The sequence below is a fragment of the Ursus americanus genome, chromosome 4 (assembly GCF_024610735.1).
Source record: "Ursus americanus isolate L20-20 chromosome 4, mUrsAme1.1.p, whole genome shotgun sequence".
Taxonomy (NCBI): Eukaryota; Metazoa; Chordata; class Mammalia; order Carnivora; family Ursidae; genus Ursus; species Ursus americanus.
This window is the reverse complement of record NC_142130.1, coordinates 7,761,289-7,780,839: the sequence shown is the minus strand read 5'-3', so window position 1 is coordinate 7,780,839 and position 19,551 is coordinate 7,761,289. Positions and strand designations below refer to the sequence as shown.

The following is a 19,551-nucleotide window of genomic DNA, read 5'->3' as shown; positions in this document are numbered from 1 at the left end:
AGAGAAAAGGTTAAAAAGTAAGATTAGCTAACAAGGCCATTTACAAATATTTCACCTCCATTGAAAAGTAGACTCTAGATTTATTTTAATAGTACAACAAATGTTTACTAAAATGTTGATCTGTATTTTATTTTTTATTTATTTATTTTTTTAAAAGATTTTATTTATTTACTTGACAGAGATAGAGACAGCCAGCGAGAGAGGGAACACAAGCAGGGGGAGTGGGAGAGGAAGAAGCAGGCTCATAGCGGAGGAGCCCGATGTGGGGCTCGATCCCATAACGCCACGATCACACCCTGAGCCGAAGGCAGACGCTTACCCGCTGTGCCACCCAGGAGCCCCTATTTTTTATTTTTTAACACTAAAAGATGGGAAAAGATTTATTAATGAAGTGCTAAAAGATCTGTATTTTAAAAAGCAATTCCAATAAATTACATTCAACTTATATTAATGCAAAAAAAGTCTTTTCAAATGACTGTTTAATTCTATATCTGTAGCATTCAATACAACGGTTTTTGAAACCAACCCACCCTTACTGTTAGCATCCAGGAAATAAATATGAATGACTCATTAGTGCATTGAAATGCTCATTTGCAGTGGCTTTAGAATGCGCCCATTTTCAAAATGACTTCTATTATTTTTTATGTAATTACATATGTAAACAAATCTGAGATCACTAGATGTTCAACAATCAAGCAAGCCGGTTCCCTAGCATCACCATGTCTACCAGCCGTGAAGAAAGTGAACAGGAAAAGACTATGAGAAGTAGGAGACTATGAGGGGGTTCTTCACTGAGGTGCAAGTTCCACTCCGTACCACCATCCCCAGGGCTGCATCTTGCTAAGTAGGAAGTCAGCGTTAGCTCAGGGTCACACTCTTGATTCCCACAAATCCTGACCTTACTCACTCAGTCTGTGTGAAAGGACATGGGTTAAGTGAAACCATGGAAATCATTTCTCTAAATGTTTTGACAATTATATGAAGAGTAACTAACTTCAATTAAATATGAGATAATTGCATGTAAATGAATTAGTGGGTACAAAGTTTATCAAGACTCGTTAGCCTAATAGTTATTATAAACATAATTGCAACTGTCATACCTACCGCTGGCTAATTGCTGTGCTGGGCACTTCAGATATACCTATAATAAGGGCGACGGTGATAACCATACTCAGCCGAAAGAAACAAAGAGGTTGCTGCCTGTCAGGGAAGGGAAGGGTCATAACAAGGAATATTCTCATCATGTACGCCATGCTGTCTTCAGCAGTCACTGTCCCACTGTTCATTTGGACACCATGGGGTCCTTGAGTCCTCCTGTTCTTGGATATTGAATCAATAGAACACCACTGACAGATTATCTCATCAGTGATAAAGATTATCTCCCTTGAATGAAAGGAGCCTGGGTAAGTAAAGGGCTTGCCTTTATTAATTTATACTCTCCCTGGTAGAAGACCTTGCTTGGGGTGAAGCCTATCTCAGGAAGGCCCAGAGGCAGCTGCCTTTGAATATCTGCCGCTTACCTGGGGCCCTTCGTGTTGCTGCCTGACAGAACTTGCCAGAAGGGACTGAGCCACACTGCTTCCTGAGAATTTGATAAATCTTCTAACCTACTCACATCTACAACTTGTCCTGCCTTGGCAGTTCCAATCAAACCCACAGCCTCAGCCCCAGTTGCCTTCAACTGGATGTCTTTTATTTATTTTGTTTTCTCCTACAAACTTATCCACATATGTCCCATTGGGAATAGACATGGTCAGAGGTAAAAAATGAGCATATTTGTAAGCTCAATGAGAAAACATAGTTAGAGTAAATACACTTCTAAGTGATCAAAAAAAATGCTCTAGCATTTTAGTAATATGACTAGATGGGGGACAATCAGAAAGGACAGTTGTAAGACATCATACAGGGTTCTTTTTAGTTTGGATAGCTCTCCTTAGAGAACAAGAAAAGGGAGGGGCACCTGGGTGGTTCAGTCCTTAAGAATCTGCTCAGGGTCTTGGGGTGGAGCCCCGCATCAGGCTCCCTGCTCCACTGGGAGCCTGCTTCTTCCTCTCCCACTCCCCCTGCTTATGTTCCCTCTCTTGCTGGCTTTCTCTCTCTCTGTCAAATAAATAAATAAAATCTTAAAAGAGAGAGAGAGAGAGAGAACAAGAAAAGGGAGCAGTCTCTGTAACCCATTACATTCCTAATATGGGTAATAACTGAGTTCATAAATGAGAATGAAATCCATAGTTATCATCTCAACACCCACTATGCTAAATGTTTTAGATACATTATCTTATTTAGTCCCATGGCAACTTTCGTGATTTTAGAAAGTACCATTATCCCAAATATTATAAGTGAGGAAAGAGTCTTAGCAAGACTAAAGAACATTTGCTGGGTTACCTAATTGTTAAGTGAGAGACTGAGACTCCAACCCAGGTCTCTTTGAATCCAGTACATTTAATCCCATGCTATAATGCTTTAGAACACTGTTCTGTAAGGTTTTGGTTTATGTTTCAATCTTTGCCTCTAATCAGTACACTCCTTCAGGGCAGAATTTATTTCTCATTAATTTTTATATCCGCAGAACATGAAATAAAGCCTGCTACAGAGCATAAACTCAATGATTGTCAAATGAACCAAATGATGAATTAATAAATAAAGGAAGGTAGGAATTAATTTTAAAAGGAGACAGTAAATTGAAGTTTGTGAAAAAAGCTAATTCTGCACCAAGAATACTATCCCCGTGGTTGGTTTTGTGCCTTCCATTTCCATTGTACCAACATATGAGTATTTTATGATAAGCACCGTTTTTACTTTGGAATTAAATGAAATGCTTTCGAAAATATGTACTTTACCCAGGGATTTAAATGAACGATTGAAATTCTATAATCAGAACATGACACGACCAAACCAGCATATAATCATATGTTTCCTATAATAAGCTACTTGAAGTGTTCTTAGGGTTACAATTTTGTAATCTAGACATGAGAGGAAGATCTGTGCTCTTGACAACATTCAACACAGGCACTTCAACTGGCTTTGGATAAAAGACAAACCCCCTCTTTTGCATTACATAGATGTTCTCTCTTTCCTTATCTGTAAGCAGACAGTCTTAAACGTTACCTTCACATCCTCTGCCATCTTTCTCCAGCTTCTGGCCAGCTTGACACTAGAAGTAATAACTGCCAATTGTATTAGCATTGGTTCTGACAGCCACCTTTGTCAATGGTACGTTCATTTATATCTGCAATTGAATATTTAAAGAGAATTAGCCTCCTACAACTAGACACATAAAAAGACTTCAGTGGCTCTCCTAAAAATGTGCCATCACAGAACATTATTCTTTGACCTCAGATTAAATGAGATAACACTACAATATCTTATTTTAATTAGAGCTAATGCACTCTAATTTTGATGTAAAGGAAAAGGCAGATCATAGCCTTTGGTATCTGAAATATTTTTGAATAGTGTACTAAGGAGTTGTTTAGTCTTACAGAATTTGGAGACTTATACTACAGGTCCAAGAAACTGCATATCCAAGTCATCATTTGAGGATGAGATTGAGAACAGAGTCACAGACAGTGAGTCAGAACACTAAGTTGCCTATTTGTCCATTATGTAAATGTTGTTACTGGCTTCTCAAATAAATAACTATTGATCACCCAACCCCCCCCTCCCCCACACACTATATAATTGGCATGTGCTGGGCAGTGTGGTAAAGGTAGAAAAGTAGTCCCAGGTTTTCCAATGGTTAAAGTCCAGCTGGGGTTGAGGACTACATGGAGGTGTGATTTGGTTGTATCCACGTACTGGATATGTCCACACCCCATTCTAAAGATAGGCCAGAGCCTATCTTTACAGATAGGGTTCAATTTTATGTCTCCCCCCACCCAGCTTATAGCTAATAAGTATCCCAACACATCTGTAGGTTTGATAGTGGTGTGTTCTGCTCAAAAGAGGCACCTCTACTGCGTGTTCACTAGCTGACATAAGAAATCTTTGCCTCAGGAGGTGAGTGTGGCTGGGAGAGAGAGAGGGTAGAAAGGGCTGGGAGGAAGTGGGGAGGAGCACGTAAAAATGGGAGAGAGACAGAGATAGAAGGAGAATGTATTAGTCAGAAAGAGCAGAAGAAGCTGACAAGGAGGAAGCACAGAAAAAGAGGGCTGAGTCGTCCTGACCCTGGAACCCTGAGAGCAGGGCCCTGATCCTAGAGGAGCGAAGAACTGACTGGAAGAGTGAGCTACGGTGCCTCCTGACCTGATATACAAGCTTTGGTCTGAGGCATGGCTGTGCAGGTGTTGAGACTGCTTTTGTTTGTTTTTAGTTGACTCTTCACTGAAACGTGCCATAGACACAGAAAAGTGTACAAATCCTAAGTGTACAGTTTGGTGAGTTTTTCAGATACAGAATAAACCAATGCAACCACAACAAAGAGAACATTACTAGCACCCAAGGAGCAGCCTGCCTGGCCGAAGGTAACAACTAGCCTGATCTTTAGTCACTATGGGTTACAGGTTTTTCTTTTTGAACTACATAAGCAGAATCAGACTGTGTGTGTGTGTGTGTGTGTGTGTGTGTGTATCTGGCTTCTTTTTTAAAATTTTTTTAAAAGACTTTATTTATTTGAAAGAGAGAGAGAACTAGCACAGGTAGAGGGAGGCAGAGGGAGAGGGAGAAGCGGGCTCCCCACTGAGCAGGGAGCCTGATGCGGAGCTTGATCTCAGGACCCCAGGATGATGGCCTGAGCCAAAGGCAGACGCTTAACCACCTAAGCCACCCAGGCGCCCCTGTGTCTGGCTTCCTTCATTCAGTGTTCTGCTTATGAGATACACCCATATTGTTGCATATACTTGCAGTTTGTTCATTCTCATTCCTGTATATTATACAATTCCGTAAATACGCCACAATTTTAATTGACCCATTTCATAGCTGATGAGAAATTGGATATTTTCTTATTTGGGGGTTATTATAAACACTGCTGTTATAAACATTCTCACACACATCTTCAGTGAACTTACATGTGCACTTTTGTTGGGCAATATATATAGGACTGGAATTGCTAGGTCAAAAACTATAATATGCTTTGCTTTGGTAGTTAAAGCCAAATAGTCCTCTAAAGAAGTTATTCTAATTTATACTCCCACCAATGGTGTATTGGATACCAGATGCTACTCATGCATCCTTGCCAACGTTTGGGATATTCTCTTTTGTTTTTTTATTTTTACTCTTCTGGACAGTGTATAATATTAACATATTATAATTTTTAATTTGCATTTTCCTGATGATGAATTAGGTAAAGCACATTTTCATGTTATTGGCCATTTTAATAACATCTTGTTGAAGTGCTTGTTCAAATATTTTGCACATTTGTCCAGTTCTTAAAACACTGGTTCTTTTACTAGTGGGTAAGGTAGTGGCAGTGGTGGTAATGATTGTCTTTGTCTTGTTCCTGAACTCAGAAGCATAGTTTTTTAACATGTCACTGTTAAGTAAGAGGTGTACCTAGTTGGGTTTTTTATAGATTAGTTTTATCAGGTTAAGAAATGTCCTTTCTACCCCTAGTTTCTTTTGTATTTGTATCATAAAAAGGCGTTGTTGTATTTACTGATTTTTCTGAATCCATAAAGATAATTATATGGTCTTTCTTGTTAATTCCATTAACGTGATAAAGCTGATTGATTTTTTTATCCTTGAAGTAGATGTGGTCATGATACAGTGCCTTTTTTATATATTCCTAGATTCAGTTAGCTGACATTTTGTGGAGAATTTTTGTGATTATATTCATGAGAGAGATTTGTCTACCCTTTTTATTTCTTGTAATATTCTTGTTAGGTTTTGGCATCCAGATCAACCTGATTACATAAAGCAAGTGGGAAAGGTTTTTGCTATTTTTCTATTCTCTAGAATAATCTGTATAAGATTGTTGTCATTTCTTACTTAAATGTTTGGAAGAGTTCATTTGTGATTCCATCTGGGCCTGGGATTAGGATTGTATATCTGTGTGTGTATGTGCGTGTGTGTGTGCATGTGTGTGTGCATGTGCACACACAAAGTTTTTAATTATAGATTCAATTTCTTTAGTAAATATAAGAATATTCAGATTTTTATTTAAACTTGTAGAAAAATTATGTGTTTCAAAGAATTTGTCCATATCATCTAAATGTTCAAATAATATTGCTGTTAAGTTATTCACAATATTCTCGCACTATCTTCTTTTTTTTTTTTTTTAAGATTTTATTTATTTATTTGACAGAGAGAGAGACAGCCAGCAAGAGAGAGAACACAGCAGGGGGAGTGGGAGAGGAAGAAGCAGGCTCCCAGTGGAGGAGCCTGATGCGGGGCACAATCCCAGGACCCTGGGATCACGCCCTGAGCTGAAGGCAGACACTTAATGACTGAGCCACCCAGGCACCCCTCACACTATCTTTTTAATGTCTGTCTAATTTGTAGTGAGGCCCCCTTTCTTAATCCTGAAATAAATGTGTGTCTTCTCTTTTATTTTTGATCAGCTTTGCTATCTATCTATCTTCATCTTTAAGAACAAATTTTCAGCTTTATTGATTTTTTAGTATTCCACATTTTTCCAATTAATTACTTTAGAACTGTGATCTCTATCATTGCCTTCCTTCTACTTTCTTTAGATTTCTTTTACCACTCTGCATCTAAGTTGTTGAGATGGAAATTTACATCATCAATTTTTAGACTTTCTTCTTTTAAAATACTTCTGGTTATCCATGAATGTGTAACAAACCACTCCCAAAGTCATTTAAAAAGGCGATAGATTGGGGTGCCTACGTGGCTCAGTTAGTTAAGGGCCCGTCTCTCCGGTCTCAGCTCAGGTCTTGATCTCAGAGTCGTGAGTTTGGGTGTGGAGTCTACTTAAAAAAAGGCAATTTATTGTTATCTTTCACATTTCTGAGGATGAAAAGACTCAGTTTGATGGTCCTCATTTGGGATTCCAAGTATGGTAGCAGTCAAGTGGCAGCCAGGGTTAAGCTTGCATAAGGCTTTTTAACTCACATGTTGGGATTGGGGCTGAGATGGCTGGAATATTTGGGTGGTTGGTGGGGGCATCTATCTCTCCCTCCACTTGCCCAACTTCAACTTTCTCACTACATGGTGGTCTCAAGGTAGAGACATTTTATAAGGTGGCTATCACTCCCTAGAGAGACATTCTAAGAGATCCAAACAGAAGCTACAAAGCTCCTATAACATAACCTTTGAAGTACATACTATCACTTCTTAGATATCTTTTGGTTAAAGCAGTCGCAGGCCAGCCGAGATTCTAGGATGTGGAGAAATTCTTTCCCACAATGTGGGAATTGCAGTGTCCAGGAAAGAAAGAAATTGATGGCAGCCTTCTTGGAGAGAGCATATGTCACAGCAATATAAATTTTCCCAAAAATAAAGTATTAGATGCATCCCACAGGTTTTCTTGTGTTATAATGTGTTATCACTCAATTCGAAATATTTCCTAATCTACATCAACCCTTCTTTGGGTTATTTTGAGGTATATTTTGAAGGTTTTTCAAACATTCGAGGCATTTCCAATCATCTTGTTAGTGTGAAATGCTATATCAATTCCACAGGGGACACAGTTTAACTTATGTGACTTCAATTCTTCAAAATTTGTTAAGGTTTGCTTTATATTCCACCATATGGTCAATTTTGGTTTAAAAAAATCTATGTTTACTGGAAAATAAGATATATTCTACAATTCTCAGGTGCTCCATTTTCTGTATGTATCTATGCAATATATATAATATGTGTGTATACGTATTATATATATATTTCAAATATGTATATTTAATTAGTTCAAGTTTATTAAACATGTTTTTCATATCGTTATATCCTTAAGGACTTTTTTATATGCTTGTTGTATCAGTTAGTGAAAGCGGCATAGTACAATCCCCCGATGCGATTTTACATTTGTCCTTTTAGTACTGCGAGTTGTCTTATAGGTATTTGGAAGCTGTATTGTAAGTGACACACAGATTTAGAATCACCACACCTTCCTAGCAAATTAACTCTTTGTTATTGTAAAATGTTCCACATTAGATCCAGCTATATTTCTTTCATTAAAGTTGAGGTTTAATGATATTAGTATAGCTATATCAGTTTTCTTTTGGATTGTGTTTGCACGACATTTTATGTTCTAAACTTTACTTTTAACCTTTTTTGTATTCATTTATTCAAGAAACTATATCCATATATTTTTATCTATCTATATGTGTTATTTTAAATATTCTAATATCCTTAAGTTGTGGTATTATGTCATTGACTTTAATGTAATTACTGACATATTTGGATTAAAGCTATCATTTTACTAGTTTTCTGAATTTCTATATATTTTATGTTACTTTTGCTTTGTACCATTTTGTCCTTTTAAATTTATTATTTTACTGTTCTTTTTGCACTCTATATTAGATTGTCAGTTATACATTCTTTATTATTCTTTGAGTAGTTACTCTAGATATTAAAACATCTATTATTAAATTCTAATATAAATTAGTACTTTAACCACATCCCTGGCAATGCGAGAAACTTACATTTTAACTCCATTTATGCTTTTCCTGCTTTTATGTTATTGTTATCATGCTTTTTAATTTCAGATCTTTAGTCCCCCATAAGACTTATTATTATTTTATATAGTCAATAATAACTTAGACATCCACATATTTACTTTTTCTGTTATTCATTATTGCTTCCTGCATTTCTGTGTTTCTTTCTGGAATAATGTTCCCTCTGCCTGAAAATTGCTTTTAGTATTTCTTTTCATATGGATCTTCTGGCCACAACTTTTTTTTTTTTCAGATTTTCTTTGTCAGGAACCAATATTCTTTCACTTTAATTTTTAAATAAACTTTTACAAAATTTTTGAACAGTTTTAATTTTGCAGAAAAAACTGCAAAGATAGTACAGAGTTCCTCTATACCCCATATATTCCATATTCCATTATTATAAATCTTAAATTAGTATGCTATGTTTGTTATAATAATAAGTCAATATCGGTACATTATTGTTAACTAAAGTCCATACTTTTTTCAGGCTTCCTTAGTTTTTACTTAATGTCCTTTTTGTGACCCAGGATCCCGTCCAGGCTATCATATTACATTTAGTTGTCATGTACCCTTAGGTTCTTTAACTGTGACAGTTTCTACTGCTTTCCTTGCTTTTGGTGAACTTGACATTTTTGAGGAGTACTAGTCAGGTATTTTATAGAATGTCTTTCAATTAGGATTTTTATGATGTGTTTCTTATTATTAGACTGGGATTATGTGTTTTGAGGAGGAAGATCACAGAGGTAAAGTGCCATTTTCATGACATCATATCAAAGATATATATTATCAACATGGCTTAGGACTGTTGATGTCAACCTTGATCCCCAGGCTGACATAGTGTTTGTCAGGTTTCTCCACCGTAAGGTTACTTTTGTTTATCCCCTTTTCCATACTGTATTCTTTGGAATGAAGTCTTTATTCGTAGCCCACGTTTAAGGAGCAGAGAGTTATGCTTCACTTCTTTGAGGATGAAGTACTAATGTAGATTATTTGGCTCTCTTCTGCACAGATTTGCCTATTCTTCTCCATTTATTACATCTTAATTTTTGAAGAAAATTTTCAGTGGAATAGAATTCTAGGTTGGCAGTTGTTTTAAGCATTTCAAAAGTGATATTCCACTACCACTTAAATTTCCTTTTGAATATAATGTGACTTTCTGTCTGCATTTAAGATTTTCTCATTGTCCTTTTTTTCTCAGATGTTTTACTATGATACATTTTGTGTGTTTTGTTTTGTACTTTCCCTCCTTCGAGTTTGTAGTGCCTCTCAATTTTGTGGTTTTATGTCTCAGTTTTAGAGAAATTGTATCTACCATTCATTATCTCTTTGAATATTGCTTTTGCCCCATTTTCTCTTTTCTTCCTAGTACTGCATAACACAGTATGTATGACTTTTGATCTATATGTCATTTATCTTATGCCTTTTTTTTCTGTTTTGTTTTGTTTTGTTGTATCGTCTTTATTTTCTTTCTTTACTTCCATCTAGATATATTCCACTAGATATATTTCTGTCTTCTAGGTTACTAATTCTATAAACAGCTGTTCATAATATACCATAATTCCATCTACTTCATTTTCTGTTAAAGTTTTCTTTTCCATTTCTACTGTTTACATTTGGTTATTTTTATAAATTCTTCTTCTCAGGTGAAACTTTCCATCTTGTCATGAATTTTCTCATTTTTATAAATCCATTCTTCTTGGATTTGCTTTATGATATTGAAGCTGGACCTTATAAATATCTCTACATTGCCAGGTGGTGCAATGTTAAGTCTTCTTAGTAGAGGACCTGGAGGAATGCTATAGAGGAAGGGGCTCATACCTCTGAGGCCAGTGCTTTGTGTTTGGCAGTGTGTACATTGTGGCTGCCAGCAGGCTGCTTCCTTGTCAGTGGGAAGCTTCTTCACTAGCAAGCTACCCTGCCAGTGGTGTAGGAGACCAGGGGTACCAACCCTTCAGCTAGTCTCACCAGTATCTCAGCAAGCAGTTTCTCAGTGAAGCTCACTGCTGCCCCCAGCAACAGGCTCCTGCCCAACATCCCTGCCAGCAGCACTTCTGCAAAGCTTTATGCCATCTCATGGGCCATAGTAAATATTATGTAAATGAAATATTAAAATAATGAGTATCATCTGTAAGGATCCCTTTCCACATATGTCTGCTTAATTTAAACTTAACAATAAATGCACATTATTAACAAATGTCAGACAAAATTTGGCCTTTCAAAAACTCATAATCAAAATGATAAAATGGGACTAACAGGAGATAAGAAATAAAAGATGATTAGACATTTTATCAGTCAAAATGACTAGTGTACAAAAATGGTATAAAAAGGACCTAAAATCTCTTTCTTCTACGCAGGAAGAATTTTAGTAGCACACAATATAGCAAGAGATATTTTACAAATACACTTTATATTTTTGAACCTAAAATAATACTAGTAGTAAAAAGTACAAAAGAAAAGGCTAATAGACTTCACAATATAAACTTTAAAATCTCCCATTCAGAGTGACCAAAATTAATAGACAAATAAGAAATGAAGAAAAAAATTGACATATATAACGCAAGGGGTAGAAGCCTCGAATATATAAAATAATTAATATGTATCAAAAGGAAAAGATAAGCTCTCCCAAACAGAAATTTGGTCTAATAAAATGAAATACATTCAAATCAGGAATATAAATATATAATAAATATCAAATGTTGTTAAGCTTAATTGACAAAGAAATCAAAACAAAAATAAAATGAATATTCTTTCTCTATCAGATTTACAAAGACTAAAATCAATGCTAATGTGTGTAGGGGTTGTTAGGGTGTGGCAAAAGGGATGTACCATATTTGCTAGTGAGAGTACAAACTGGGAAATAATTTCTGATTCAACTGTCATCAAAAATCAGACAGTGGTTAATATGTCATATTACCCAGGGGCGCCTGGGTGGCACAGCGGTTAAGCGTCTGCCTTCGGCTCAGGGCGTGATCCTGACGTTATGGGATCGAGCCCCACATCAGGCTCCTCCGCTATGAGCCTGCTTCTTCCTCTCCCACTCCCCCTTCTTGTGTTTCCTCTCTCGCTGGCTGTCTCTATCTCTGTTGAGTAAATAAAATCTTAAAAAAAAAATATGTCATATTACCCAAAACTATCTACAGATTTAATGCAATCCCTATCAAAATTCCAGTAGCATTTTTTATAGAACTAGAACAAATAATCCTAAAATGTATATGGAAGCACAAAGATCCCAAATAGCCAAAGTCATCTTCAGAAAGAACAAAGCAGGAGCTATCACAAGCCCTGATTTCAAGATATACTGCAAAGCTATAATAATCAAACAGTATGATACTGGCAAAGAAAAAAAAAAAACAAAACACAGACACATAGATCAGTGGAAAAGGATAAAGAGCCCAGAAATAAACCCATGCTTATATGGTCAATTAATCTTCAACAATGGAAGCAACTCAAGTGATAATGAAGATATGATACACACACACACACAATGGAAAATTAACTGAACCATTAAAAAGAATGAGATATTGCCATTTGTGACAACATGGATGGACTGAGAGTATTTTGTTAACTGAAATAAGTCAGAGAGAGAAAGACAAATAACATATGATTTCACTCATATGTGGAATCAATAAAACAAAACAAACAAAGCAGAAAAAGACTCACAGACACAGAGAACAAACTGGTGGTTGCCAGAGGGGACAGGGGTCAACGGATGTGCAAAATAGTTAAAGGGAGAGAGAAGTATGGGCTTTCAATTATGGAATAAATAAGTCACAGGAATAAAAGGCCCAGTATAGGAATATCGTCAGTGGTATTGTAATAGCATTGTATTGTGACAGATGGTAGCTACACTCACGGTGAGCACAGCATAACATACAGACTTGTCAAATCACTATGTTGCATACCTAAAAGTAATGTAAAATTATTTGTCAACTATACTTCAATTTAAAAAAATAAATTAAAAAATCAGAACTTCTGCACTCAGCAATTCTACTTCAAGAATATATCCAAGGGAAATAACTACAAGTGTCCATAATGATTTACATATTTTTTAAATCAGATGAGGAAAAATGGAAAGTACGTATCATATAGTAGAATTTTAAGTTAATTATAATACATCCAAACAAAGGACCACTATCTAAGAATTAACAATCAATTCCAGGGAACTATTTATTCACCTCTGCAAATGTCACAACATAATAAGGGTGTGTGTCTGTGTGTGTGTGTGTGTGTGTATATATATATATATATATATATATATATATATATATACACATACATACATACATATATATAATGGTAACCCCATATGTATCTACTTATCTTGTTACCTTACATATCAATATATCTTATTAAAAAAAATGCAAGAACATAGTCAAAAATGCTAAAAGTACCTATCTCTGAATGAAGTTGATGATTTTTTAAGACTTTATTTATTTACTTGACAGAGAAAGAGAAAACAAGCAAGAGGGGCAGCAGGCAGAGGGAGAGGAAGAAGCAGGCTCTCCGTTGAGCAGGGATTCCAATGCGGGGTTCAATCCCAGGACCCAGGATCATGACCTGAGCTGAAAACAGATGCTTAACTGACTGAGCCACCCAGGTGCCCTGAAGTTGATGATTTTATGTTTTGTTGCCCTGTATTTGCCTGTTTCCCAACTTCTTTGTAATAAGTATACTTTGAGAAAAATAGCACAATAAATGCAAAAAAATGTTTAAAGTTAAGGCTAAAAGGTTTCTAGTACCTCTCTTTCCTTTTTATACACTCTGCCATGGTGCACAATTACATCACTTTTAGTGTATTCACTTGAATTTTAGAATTTATAATGTGTTTTTTAAAAAATGAATAATTTTTAAGATTTTGCTATTTTGCTTTTTAAAACGCTTTGTGAGGAACTTAAAGCTACTCAATGATACAGAATGTCGGCATTTTATTCAGTTCAGTTCCCATTGCCAAGGCTGTATCACCAATCATTTGGATGCTCCATACTTGAGAAAGGAGCAATGCATGCCAATGTTTTTGGTCTCTGGAGGCATCTTCACATTCAAATGATAAGGACAGCATTCTAGAACCCCCAGTGGAAGTTATATGAGAGATCGTGTGTTCTTATGAAAATTTGATCCATGCTTCTGTACTGAAGATTTGATGAAAGGAAAGGATGTCACACATTTCATACCAATAACCTCCTGCTAGGTGTAAAGTAGAAACCCTTTAAGGACAGCTAAATGTAACAGACAGGCCACTTGCCTGAACACAGAATTCTGAATAGAGTAGGTCTTATTTGGCTTAAGTCTTCATCTGCCAGAGTACAAATGAACACAAGAGTAAAGCCCTTTATGAAATGTTTGTTGCTAACTTCACAGTTCTTAATTTTGTCATCTGTACGCTATAGAAAAAGAAAGTAATTACTTTATAATGCTTCTGTAGGAATCAAATTAAATAATACACTTAAAATACTTAGCATAGTTTCTAACATAAAGTAAGTTCTATAAATAGTAGCTATTATTATTATTTATTAGCTAAGCATTAGCTATTATTATCACATGCTTGAGAACTCAAACCTGGTTCATAGGAGGCACTCAATTGGCTTTCCCTGTTTACTTTATATTGAACATGAATTCAGTTTTAATATGGATGGAATAAATTTATAGTAACATATATCACATTTCTTGTACTACAACAGAGAAAGCTCAAAAGCAATTTTGTTTTTTCTCTGATAGCACTGTTTTCATGCAACCCTGCTGTATTTATACATAATCTGAGATTTTTTAAAAAATTGGCTAAATAATTCCACCAAAGGATAGACTTCATTACTAGTGCTTGTTCACTGGTCAACTGCATATTGACATTAATAAATATAAAATATAAACATGCATTTCTGCTTCTGTTGTTTTCTACTTTAAAAAGCAAACAATAAAGCATGGTACACATATGGTGACCTCATGTACTAAAAAATGAAAATATAAAGTTATTGTTATCAACTGAAAATCAGTGTTCATAAGTAAAAAAAATTGAAAGTCATTGGCTTTGAAGATGGTTCTAAAAACCAAGTCAATACTTAGGATTTTAAATTGCAATTTTATAAGATACTCACTGCATGATAGATTTCAGGCTGTTTCATGTGTCCAATGTCATTCAAGGTTGCAAATAAATTTGGCCTTTCAAAAGCAAGATGAATGACAAAAATTCTCTGACATATAGCAAGTCTTCCAGGTTAGGCATGACAAAAGTTCAATGATATCATCAAGGCTATCAATCCATCTGTAATGACATACTGCAGTCTCTTCAAGAATTAAATATGATGTTTGCAAGAGCAGTGTTGCATTTCTGGTTGTAGGACAAAATAAAACGACTGCAAACACATAAAAGGTCTGTTAAATTAGCTACACAAATAGGCTGTTAATTTCTATATTTAAACAAAATTTGTGAATTTGGGCTCCTTATAGTTGATTGTTTTCTTAAAACATTCTTCTATTCTAAAATCATGTGATCCATTTAGTCTGTTTTTATGTAGTTTTAGGAATAGCTTACACTGCTTTCAGGAACAAAGCAAATACTAAACATAGGTGGCCACAGTGCAGAGTAAAGAGGCAAAATTAGAACTGTTTTATTTTACTCACATCTTTCTCTAAGCGAAATGTTTGGCCCAATTTAGTGTGTGTATTTTTGTTTTTAAAAGAGTGTGTGTTAGGGCACCTGGGTGGCACAGTCGTTAAGCGTCTGCCTTTGGCTCGGGGCGTAATCCCAGCGTTCTGGGATCGAGCCCCACATCAGGCTTTTCCGCTCTGAGCCTGCTTCTTCCTTTCCCACTCCCCCTGCTTGTGTTCCCTCTCTCGCTGGCTGTCTCTCTCTGTCAAATAAATAAATAAAATCTTTTAAAAAATAAAATAAAAAAAATAAAAGAGTGTGTGTTTGCTTTGTGAAAATTACCCAAAAGTGCACACACATCTTATGTATCATGCTGATTTTCAAATCAATAGGCTTCATGAAATGAATGACCTAAGATTCTTATTGCAATTAGTTTTTACAGCAAATCAGTCGATTTTTCTGTAGGTCCCAAGCTTAATGTAATTCTCTATAGGTTAAGATAAGATATGGCATTAATCAACATCTCTGAGAAATTCATACTTGCCCTAAATATAATTAGGAAATGCATTTAAACAACGTTCTGGGTTTTATGACCTCATTTTGAGATTATGGAATTACTCATGAAGATAATAATAATATATTTATAATGAAGAATTTAGATAATGCCAGAGGAATAACTTCTATACATGATTTTAGTTCTAGGATTTTGCTTAAATTGGTGCATGTGGTTTTATTTCAAGGCTTGGGCAGTCCATTCAATCCCTAGTCACTAGAGAACAAACTATGAACCTCAAAACAAAAATCTTGACCTTTATGAGTCTCCTGAGGTCCAACCACATTCTTTCTCATACTATTCATCAGTGGTTGTGGAGAGAAAGAGAGGAGGAATGTAGAAATGTACTAGACTCCTCGAGAAAGTATCAGAGAAGATCGTTCCTTATGAACCAATAACTTCAGGACAATGGTAGGAACAGATGTCACATTAGTGCTAATAGTGTTTGTTTTACATATAACATTGATCTACCCTCCAATGTGTCAAAAAGATAAATTTTAAATGTAGCTATTTATTTATTTGTGAAGTGCAGGCCCTACCATGACCTAGAAAATTCCCCAGTCCAAGGTATAATAAGTGTTATAATTTCCAGATTGCAAAACTCAACTATTAATTAACATTTTAGAAATAAAAGAAGTGAAGCTCCAAGAAAATAATAGTTATTGCTTCTTTAAATAACTTTATTGAGATATATTTGTCTATTTTATATATATATATATATATATATATATATATATATATATATATATATATAGCAAAGATCACCACAATCAAGGTAATTAAGTTACTCATCACTTCTACATAATTACTACTGTGCAAGTGTATGTGTGTGTGTGTGGTGATAAGATTTAGATTTAATATATAAAAAACTGGTAAAATTCAATAGCAAAAACCCAAAATAACTCAATTTTTTAAATGTGCAAAGGACCTAAATAGACATTTTTCAAAAGATACACAATGACCAATAGGTTGTGAAAGGGTTGTCAATACCACACTGATTATTAGGAAAAATGTAAAATAAAACCACTATGAGATATCACTCATACTTGTTAGAATGGCAATTATGAAAAAGACAAAAGATAATAAGTGTTGAAGAGAATGTGGAGAAAAAGAAACCCTTGTACCCTGTTGGGGGAAATGTAAATTAGTATAGCCACTACGAAAATAGTATGAAGTTCCCCAAAAAATTAATAATAGAAATACCATATAGTCTAGCAATTTCACTTCTGGGTGTATATCCAAGGGAAATGAAATCTGAATTTCAAAGAGACATCTATACTCCCATGTTCATTGCAGCATTAGTCACAACAGCCAAGACATAGAAACAACCTAAATGTTCGCCAATGAACAGATGGATAAAGAAAATGTGGTATATACACAGTGGGATATTATTCAGCCTTAAAAAAAAAAAGAAAAGAAAAAAAAAAGAAGGAAATTCTGCCATTTGCAACAACATGGATGAAACTGGAGGGCGTTATGTTAAGTGAAGTAAGCCAGACACAAAAAAACAAATGCTATATGATCTCACTTTTATGTAGAATCTAAAATAATCAAACTCACTGAAGCAGAGAGTAGAATAGTGGTTGATTGCCAGGAGGAGAAGGGAGTGGGAAATGAGATGTTGGTCAAAGAGTACAATTTCAGTTGTAGAAGATGAGTGGGTTCTAGAGATCTAATGCATAGCATGGTGATGAGAGTTAACAATACTGTATTGTACAGTCATCCATTCACTTAGTAAATATTTACTGGATGTCTCTTTTAGGCTGGGCCCAGAGAATCCAGGGATCAAACCCATTATTATTATTATTATTTATTATTATTATTATTATTATTATTTCAAGATAAACCTCCAATCCTGTGCTAAATAGCTTACTGGCTAGTGTGGGACATACAATTCAATAAGTTGTTATAAATTAACTAAAGATAAGATGGAAATTCAAGCTCACTGAAATCCAAGCTTTTGGACTCCAAAGTAGTTTCACTCTGCTCCAGTGCAGTCTGTCTATTAAGAAAGTATTTCCTCATTAAAATACTCACCATCTAATTAATTTACCCTCCACCCCCCATCTAAACTGCCATGTCGTTGTAACATGGTTGGAAGTCATTACTCAGATACAACATATAACTACTCAATCCCTGATCAGTCACCTTTTAAACATTCTCTTATTCTTCCCTTGGTTCATTTTTAACCATAAAAGAAAAAGCTCACTATGTGAAAACATTTCCTGACCTTCACAGTACTGATTCGAAGGAGAGATTTCTGCGACACAGTCATGTAACGTGGAGGCTTTACTTAAAGCATTTATTTAAAATGTCCACAAATCTCCTCAAGCTTTATTTTCTGGTGTAGAGCAAAAGTGGCTCTGAAGTCAGAATGGGTTCAAATTCTGACTAACTACTTGTTAGCTGTGTGACTGCTACTGATAGTGCTGTTATGTATCAAATCAGTCCAAAATTTGATAGCTTGAAAGCAACAATTTTTATGTTGTCTCACAATTCTGGTGGATCAGGAATTTGGGAGAGACATGGGCAATACTGCCTCCAGATCTCTCATAAGCTGCAGTCAGATAGTGTGAGTGGAGCTAGAAAGGCCAAGAGGGACTGGAGCTGCTGGGGGCTGGCCAGGCACCCCTCTCTCTCCCCAGAATGGTCTCTCTTTAGAGCCACTTTGGGCTTCCTCAAGGCATGACTGACAACATGGCAGCTCAGGACTCTAGTACAAGTGTTCCAGTGACCCAAGGGGATGTTGTGTCTTATTTCCTAACCTGGCCTTGAAGTCACTCAGTGCCACTTCTGCCACATTTTGATGGCTTTATGCAAGTTCCAAACCCAACTAGATGCAAACAAAGGAATTAGACTTCCCCTCTTAATGTGGGAATGGCAAGATTTAAGAAAAACATATGGAAAGAGAGATATTGCGATGGCCATCGTTAGAAAATAAAATCTGCCACAGTGACATTGGGTAAGTCAGCTAACTTTTTTGTGCCTCAGTTTCCTTACCTCTAAAATGGTTATAATATATGTCACTTCATTGGATTCTGGGGATTTAAAGGAGCTAATACATTTTCAGTGCTTAGAACAGTGCCTAGCTTGGGGAATGTCATTCCTTAAATTTAATTTTTTAAATTTAATTTAAATTAATTTTATTTAAATTTTATTAGTATCTTCAAGTCTCAGCACAAGTATCACCTCTACTGTGGAGCCTTTCCTCTTACTCTCACTGATTTTTCATTCCTTCTTCCAGCTTAGCATGGCTTTGAAGTTATCTCTTTTTTAATACATCTCTTCAGATTTTATTGTAATTATATGTTCACAGGCCTAGATCCTCCAGTGTACTGTGAACTTGTCAAGAGAAGGAAACAAAATGGCTGCTCAGTAACACAGATTTGATTTTTAGGGAACGACTCAGTCCAAAGTACAGGTACAAAACATACTGATGAAAATGTAGATGAAAGAAGATGTTGAAAACAAACTAGGATAATACAAAATAAAGAAGGTGGGGTGTAGTGGATAATGAATGACTTCCACTTAGGTTTACTCTCTCGTCAAACCTTTAAATGTTACAATTGCCCTGAGAAGGGTTGCAAGAAATGAGGATTTCCAGATGAGAAAATAGAGCAGGGAGTTGAAAGCTTTGGCCTTGAATTAACGTCTAGAGAGTGGATTAAATTTGTTGTAATAGACTAGCTAAAATTTAACTAGCTTTCTTATCACTGGACTCTAGCATTTAAAGTGTCTGCAATTAGAACATTTACTGAAAGAAAACTGCATTTGAGAATGAACATCAGCTTTAAACTTGTAAATGATGGGAAAATCCACAGCATTCTATTCCTTTTATCAGAGAAAGAGACATTAACGGCAATCTAATA

The 19,551-nt window shown here is 35.6% G+C and overlaps 1 pseudogene; it reads right to left on the bottom strand.

The window, feature by feature from the left end:
* The window catches only part of LOC123786433 (uncharacterized), a 570,278-nt pseudogene that overhangs the window by 210,633 nt on the left and 340,094 nt on the right, over nt 1–19,551 (bottom strand).